Here is a 9009-nt window from a genome sequence, read left to right as displayed (position 1 = left end):
AAAACGATTTGAATGAGTTAGTTCTTTTTGGCTCTTTTTTTCAAAGTTTAAGTCAAGTATAGTTAAGTTTATTCACAAGTTTGATTTAAGAAAATAAGCTTAAAAATGCAATGGCATAAGGCCAAAGTTTCTATCTTTTGCAAAAGTGGTCATAGTTTTAGAACAAAAATAGTTCACACAAAAAAGATTTTGAAAATGGAGGGAGAGATTTTGAAATTAAAGAAATGGGGAGAAGATGAAGAGACTATCCTATGCACAAAATTTTAAAAGTTTAGAGTTGAAAAGATCTGACCAAGTGGGTAGCAATCCAATAGACAAAAATATCAATAGAAACCTATAATTCACTTGGATATTTTAGAATCAAGCAACACACAAATGCACAATTATATTATCTTGAAGAGAAAGGCATCAAATCAAGATGGCCTCATCCAAGCTTATCCATTCCATGATCTCCTTCAAAAATAGCCCATGTAACAGATGAATTCCACAAGTCACAGGTTCAAAATAACAGTTTCACAATAATCATGTTGTAGATGAATCCTAGAGAGGTCTTCAAAGATGTATCAGATGAATTTCAAATTGCAAGCACTTGGTTCTTCAACAAGTTCGCATTGGCCAAGTCCACTAGCATAGGAAGGTTGCCTAGATTCTAAGTCCATTTGTCCAAGATCAAGCCAACAGACCACTCAAAAGCTTTTTAGGGTTTTTTGTTATTATTATGTACATTAATGGTCAAAGACCACACTAACAAGCAAAGTATATACAAAGAAAATATATCACACAATATGGTCCAAATGGACAAAGTGAAAATTGCATTAACATAAACAATTAGGATGATATGAACAATGGCAAATGAAATAAAGTGTTAAAAGTAAATTGCATTAAAGTAAAAGCTTGAAATTAAAAGTTTGTAGTTAGTAGGTTAGGAGTTAATTTTGTTTTGCTTTTGCTTTTTTTAAGACATTCTTTGGAGAACACTCAACCCACTTATCACAAGCATGGATCCTTGATCCAAAACATCTTCCAAAGGAAGGAAAGAAGGCCAAGTTTCTACACAATACCATGAAAGAGGGGAGACTTACAATCTCACTAACTAGAATGCTTATGCCTTTTCTGTCAAAAATTTAGCGCTATGTTAAGTAATCGTAATTGGACTTATGTAGAAGTCATAACTATTTGAGGTCGGACAATAGAATTTTTGTGTTAATGCATGTTAGAGACATAGTATAAGGGACTATGCTCATGAAACATACCACACACAAAAAGAATATGCAAAAGGTGTGGCCTAATCTCATCCATACTCATGTTAATTTTTCAATCAACTAGCATTAGTACTTTGAGATGTCATAGGCCAAATGGAATGAATGAATTAAGAAGAGGAATGAGATGAAGTGGGAAGGAGATGAATGAAATCACAAATTGGTCAAATGATGACTTTTACCAAATTAATATCATTCATTCATTTTGGGAGATGGAATGTACATTCCATCAATCCCCTAAATCCAATGATATTAACTTGACAAAGTCAAATCAACCTTGACCAAGGCCCAACAACAATAAGTAAACTCAAATAAGTCAATACAAATAGTCAACAAAATTTAATTGGCATTTATTCAATTTAAAATAATAAAATAGTGCATTTAAACCAAATATGTTTTGTCCAATTCCTAAAATCTCATCAAAACACCAAGAAATGGCCATGAGATTTATCATAGGTCAAACAAGGTCAAAGGACCTTGGAGAAAAAATTTCATAATTTTTGGACATTTAAAAATATTTTTAAGCAATTAAAAAAATGCAAAATCAATTAATTCATGAAAAATATTAATAATGATCCATAAAATAATTTTAATTCAGAATATGAAAGAGAAAAATATTTGAATTTTTTTGGGGAAAGTCCCATATTTTTTGGATTAATATTGAATTTAATATGAATTATTGAAGAAAATGTAATTAAAATAAAAATTCAGAAAATCTAAATTACGTGGACCATCTGATCTCCCTCATTAATTGAGGTGGCAGATCAGATGGTCCCTAGCGCGCGTTCCACATGGACTTGAGTCAACATCGCAACAACTTGGGTAATCAACACCAACGATCAAGATTAAAACATGAGGGACGAATCATGTGGTTCAAAGCCTTGCCAAGTCATCGCCGGAGCCAGAGCTTCGGTCATCTTCTCCGGTGGACCTCACCGGACTGGTCCACCATGAGCCATCACCAAAATGAAAAACAAGGACATGTTCTTAAAGAAAAAAATGGCACTGAGCTCGAATCTGACCTCCATTCACTCCAACTCTAAGTATATTGAGAGATACATGGAGTTGAAATTTGAGGTGCATGAAATGAGTTACTTCAATTTGACCTCAAAGCAACTCAAACTTCTTGCCTACATTGGTATGACTTCAGACAACCAAAGAATCAATAGAATTAAGCAAGAATTTGAGAGAATCGAAGAGTTCGAAATTTCTGAAAAATACCTTCAATGGAGGTCTGGATTCAACTGGTCTTGATCTTACTTGTGCTTGGACTCACTCCACTTAGTTGCAGGAGAAGGATTGAATGGTTAAAAAGCTATGGATTACTGGAGAATTGAATTCCAAAATAGTGGAGATTCAAGCTCAAATCCAAGAGAATTTTTCAGGCTTATCCTTTGAGAATTGAGGGTTTGAAATGGGAGATCAAAGTTGGCGCGATTGTGTGTTCATTTTTTAGCAATTGAAGCTCTATTTATAGCTGAAATGGTTGATAATTGCACACTCTAATTCACTTTCCAATTTTGGCAAATGGTGATATAATGGTGCATGGGCGCGCATAGGCCCATGAAATGATTGTTTAAGGTCCACAAATGAACATCAGATGCTTTGAAGTAAGCTTGGATAAAGGCAAATGCACATTGATGCTTGAAGTTTGATCCATCACAAGTGATGTCACCCTGTTTAAGCCATGTGCAGCCTATGCATCTCTTGTCCAAAATGAATGAATTTGAGCTCTTTGGAAAGGTGAGATCAAGAGGAACAACTTTCATGTTCAACACTTTTTCATTTTGAGCTTGGAACTTGGAGAAATTTGAGGTGGAAGTTTGGAAATTTTCGACATATCAAAATTTTTCTAAGTGTCAAGCCATATGTCTCAATATTCCACCTTGCTTAACTTTTTACATGAGCTTCAAATGAGAAAAGTTTCTTCATCAAAGTTGTGGATCCCTCAAACACCTTCAAAATGGTCACCAATTTCATGTCATTTGGATTTTAAATGATAGAGTTATGGATTTTTGAAGTTTGGGAAAATCACTTGATCAATGGTATAGGTCAAAAGTGACCTATAATGTAGCCTCATATCACATGCTCAAAAAAGTTGAATTATCTCCCACTCAAAACATCAAAGTTGAAGTAGACACATTGAATTTAATTTTGAAACTTGGAAATCTTTCATCTCATAAAAATTGAGCAAGTTATGGCCTTGGGAAGTTGACTTTCAAATTAGGGTTTAGACAAAATGACCTATAATGTTTCAACATAGAAAATGATTTCCAAGCAAAACTAAACATGAAAGTTGTTTGGAATGTCATTTAGAGCAAGATTTCTCTTGGAATCATTTTCATATGGTGAAAATTATAGGAGATAGTGTCTAGGGAGACCTCGTTTTGATCAGATGAATCCACCTGGCCAACCACCATCAACCAACTTGCTAATTTCCAATTCTCTTGACTTTCTTGTCTCATGGTAGGTAATATATGCATAAGATGATGATTTTTGAAATGTCCCTTGAGAAATTGGATCAATTGGTGAGATAGCTTGTTTGAGAAGTTACTCAAGATACCCAGTCAAACTAGGGTTTCCAAGGAAAATCACCCTCAAACTCTTGAAGAAAACTTGATCAATATAACATGTAGAGATCATTGGGACCCATATATGATACTTATAACCATTCTTGAATCAATTATTGGTTGTGCTCTTTGTTCATGAGGGTCTCAAACCCTAGATGTGAGCTTGATGAATCAATGAGATCATGCCCTACCTACAAAAGAGTTAGATAAATGCAAAGACGTGTTTTTGGTATTTTAGTTAGTAAAATGATAATATACAAGTATAATATAATCACAAAGTGCTTGGTGATCTCTCCCAAAACAAACCCAGTGAAGAAGGGGTAAGGAGGATGCCAAGATATGATCCCAGTGCTAATGCTTATGATAAAATTGCATGAGGAATCTTAGGGTCAAAATTGGGGTCTTACACATATTCATGTGTTTCATTCCTCTCCTAATACCAACAACGATTCCTATCTTAGTTGGTTGAACGAAATAGAAAGAAGAAAGAACATACGTAGAAAGATCGAGGTATTTTTGACTTGATTCAACTATCAAAGACCGGGCCCAAGTATAACCCTAACATGCTTATAGCTGATGTCTGGTTTTGGGAGTCTTCGACCAATAATTTTCATCTTCCATATGGGATGGTAACTCCCACTATTTTAGATATTGCTACTATTATTGGTCTTTGACCAATTGCGGAGAATTTTGAGCTCACTGTCAAACACAAAATTCAAACCTGATTTCTCTTTTGACCGCCCTGGATTCAGCTTCTACATTAAAGACAACCATGAGGAAATTGAGGAAGTCTCCGATTACGAGCACATTGTAATCTTCACCCTTTGGTTATCTCATTCGTTTTTTGTTCTAGCTCCTCGCAAATAGCCAAGAAATTTATAGCTCTTGCTACTCAACTTAATGAGAAGAGAGAATTTTGTCTTAGTAAATTAATCATATGCTTCTGTTTACTGTGAAATTTGGTAAACAAATACAAGTTTCTATTAATACTTAAGGGATCAAACTTGAAAATCTCCCGAAACATATTTATGTGCATTTATGGTTTTGAACAACATTCTGTGTTGAAATCAAAGGGTAACTTCTTGGATTTATTTCAATGTTGCTTTGAAGCAATATTTGGAATAAAAGATTTTTAGAATAAATATTGAAAATAAAATGCAAGGTGTAGTAGAAGCATGAACTGTAAAGTGAAATCGGAAGGTAACTCAATGCATAAAAGATACTTAAATGTGAAAAGACTTGAAATTTATAAATTGTGGAACACATACGTACATTTTTCTCACTTGTTTCTCAAATGCGCAGATACTTTGAGTTTATAGAATATGTGTACAATTATGGACCCCTTCCCAAATGAACATAAGTCCCTTTCTATACTACTCTAAAATAACTACCCAAGAACGGTCGACTAACCCTATCACGACACGTTTCATCCCCATGCAGCAGTTATCTTCGACGAGCCTCCACGTGTCTTCAAGTAACCATTTATGTTAAACCAGTTCCCGCTCTTTTAATATCATTCAAATATCTTAACTATTTTTACTGGTCATCAAGAACTGACTTCCCACGTCAAAGTCTTTAATGCCAACCATGCTACGACAACCCACTATAGCATTTTCCACATGCAATTCCCAAGTCGACATTGTTTCCATTATAATGATAAACTCCAACCTTAGCTAACATAGCATAGTATCCAATTTCATTAAGTCCCCGAACTCTTACAGTGCCCTTCGACATGGAGTTACTTCGACTGGCATCACTATACGTGACTTCTGACCTAGCATAACCTCGGCTCCCCTTCGAATTCATTTTACCTAGTCCTTCAACCTAGCATATTCATTATTGTCCCATTAATACTTGCTACTTATAGTCAAGTCAAAAAATCCAAGGTAACAAATTTTCCCCCAAAAGGCCATGTTTCGATCTGAATCAAAGAAGAGAGACGTGGCCTTTTTTATCACATTTTTCGAAGTCATTTTCGCTTCTGTTGATGTCATCGTCATCATTACCCTTTTTACGGTGCATTATTATTTTCCACGAGATTCACTCAGAATCTCATCATTACTCCTACTTCCTAGTAGGTCATGGTTTTGCACGTCGTCCATAATTGCTCCCACTCACATCAATGATATGCTTTGTAACCCCCTAAAATTCTTCAAAATCCCCCACGCGGATGACATGTGTCTGATTCAGTACATACATTGAGAAGCTTATAAATAAAAAGATTCAATTCCTCTTTTCTTCTTCCTCATTTCAACTCCTCTTACAATTTTTTCTGGCGCAGAGCAACAAAACCCTTTCACTCTTTTTCTTTTTAAAAAAACTCCATTTCCAACCATGGCTTCTACTCAACCAATGCCCTTTAAGTCTAACACTAGCAAAAACCCATTGGCTTTCACAATCTTACAAAACGAGGATGAGGAAGTGAGAGACTACACTCCTGAACCTCCTCCGTCAGATGAGAAAACTGCCATTTGGGCAAAAAAGGGTTCTTATTCCTTATTCTCTACATAATAAATTGTACGCCTTTTTGGGACCTTACTGAAGGTGAGAAAAACAAGAAAGGGGGGGTTTGAATTGTTTGAAAAATTAAGCGCTTTTGCAAAATGAAAATCACACAAAGATTTTATACTGGTTCGCTTATAACACAAAGCTACTCCAGTCCACCCGGCCAAGGTGATTTCGCCTTCAACAAGGACTTAATCCACTAATCTTGAAAGATTACAAACAACCCCTAAGAGAGAAGAAAATCTCTTAGTCCTCTCAAGTCTACAGACTACAAAGAGTCACTTGAGGAAATCAAATAAAAATAGATACAAGATGTGTAATCTAGAATGCTTCTAAGAAAGCAAATATTACAAACTTAAGAACAAATTTTTCACTTGATAAGCAAAAGCTTAGTGAAAATCTTTGAAGAACAAAGATGTTTTTCTTGAGCGTGATATAATTTCAGTATAGTTTTGGCTAGTGATTTCTTCGTGTTTGCTGAATGAGATTTCTTCTCTATTTATAGGAGTTGAAGTAGAGTTGAAGTAGCGTTGAATCTATTGGATATTGAGATGTAATTACGCCATTCCATTAATAGCTTCTGCAGTAGACTTTTTCACTTAGAAGTGACTACTTACCACAATTAGTATCTTTTCTCTTGGAAGTGGAGATTAACGTCTCTTTCTAATTGAGGAAATCCATTTGCAGAACTTTAACTTGGCTTAAACGTTACTTCATCATGATTAACAATTCTGATTAGAGTCTTTGTGTATCTGGAGAAATTGGCTTCTGATGTTATTCTTGAATGTTCAGATGGCGCTGATAACTTCAGACTTTGCAGAAGGCATTTGTTCAGAGTCAGAGCTTCTAGACTTTACTTCATGTTCAGATGCTTCTGATATTTTGTAGTTTTGTCCAGAGTCAGAGCTTCTTGAAACGAGATTTCACTTTAGATGCTTCTGATACTTGAGATTTTGCATCTGATCTTGTTTTGCATCTGATGACATCATCAGATTTATTTCTTCTTTCTTTAGAACCCTGCACACTTAGAAACTTTTCGTTAGGGTGCCACTTTTGGTTTCATCCTTTGTTATCATCAAAATCATGGAATCTATTGTAGAACTATTTTTGTTCTTACAATCTCCCCCTTTTTGATGATGACAAAACAAATAAAATTATCAGATGAAACATGAAAAATATTAGATCAGATAGACAAAAGCTCCCCCTGAGTTAGCGCTAGGGAGTTCAGAAGTTCTTACCAGAGCTTTTCCAAGTAATTAGGTTTCTGAAAACTTTCTGCAAATGCTTAACTTTAAAGTTAGAGTTATTTAATCAGAGCTATTATTTAATCAGAGCTTATTTATATCAGAACTATTTCTATAATTGTTGCAGAATGCTTAAGGTTTTAGACATAATTTTCATCAGAGCTATTTAATAATTTCTCCCCCTTTTTGGCATAATCAAAAAGGCATAAAACATAAAAAAATAGAGAGAAAAACACTTCATTAAACAGCACAAAGGCAAACAGCAGTCAAAAACAACAGATTCAAGAGAATATCAGAGCTAAAAAAGAAAAGACAGAAGCAAAAAACACTAGGCAACCAAAATAAATCCTAAGTGCCTAAGGGTTTGGAGGAGGAGGAAGTCTCTGTAGTAGCATGGCAAACATATTCTGGAGGTTTTCATTCAGAGCGTCTTGTTTGTCCATCCTTGCCCGGAGCTCACTCTGATCTTGCTTGATCTCTTTCTGATCTTGCTTGATCTCCTTCAGAGTGTTAAGAATCAGAGGGATCGCAGAGGAAGACTCCCCCTGAATCAGAGCCTGCTGAGTTTCAGCTTCAGCAGCAGCTTGGGCTTCTGCATCTGCTTTAGCCTTGGCTTCAGCTTCCTGAATTCTCAGAAGTTCTGCTTCTTTTGCCAGGCGTTCTTCTTCCAACCTCTTAGCTTCTTCTTCAGCTTCCTTAGCTAATCTTTCTTCTTCCAATCTCTTAGCCTCAGCTTCTCTAGCCAGTCTCTCCTGGAGTCTTTCCTCAGAGTCTCTGATGTAGCCATTTCTGACTTGTTCAGAGATACTCTTCAGCCTATAAGACTCAGAGGTCATCCAACTAATAACTCTGTTCCAGTGTGTCCTAACAGATTTAGGATCATCACTGACTTCAGAATTTTTAGCCAGAGACTTGATCTTCTGGACTGAGGATTCTGCAACCTGCATAATGGCCTCCTCAAGGGTAGGTGTGATAATTTTAGGTTCAGGTTCAGGTTCAGGTGAATGAGGTGGAGAGTTTTGAGGGCTGAGATGTAGAGGTTGAGGTTCAGTTTCTGGTTCTGGCTGGGGTTCAGATTCTGCTTCTGGTTGAAGTTCAGAATCTGGGTCTGGTTGAAGACTGGGGGATGAAGCATAGAGTGGGTTTACATCTAATGGGTCAGAGTCTGGGCTAGGTACAGCGGGAATTAATGGTGGAGTGATATAAGGTTCAGATGGGCGAATTACAGATGGTTGAGTTTCAGAGGGTGTGGTGGTTGTTTGTGGTGGAAGAGAAGTTTGATTTTCAGAGGTAATGGTGGTTGTTTGTTGTGGAATAGAAGTTCGGAGGGGAGAGGTTACTTCAGTTTGTGTTTGAGTTTGTGGAGCGAAATTTTTAGCATAAATTTCAGCTATTGTTGGGGAGTTTGGGTCAGAGTGTTCTTGATCAGAA

This window comes from Lathyrus oleraceus, chromosome 5, assembly GCF_024323335.1.
Source record: "Lathyrus oleraceus cultivar Zhongwan6 chromosome 5, CAAS_Psat_ZW6_1.0, whole genome shotgun sequence".
NCBI lineage: Eukaryota > Viridiplantae > Streptophyta > Magnoliopsida > Fabales > Fabaceae > Lathyrus > Lathyrus oleraceus.
This window is presented reverse-complemented; position numbering follows the sequence as displayed.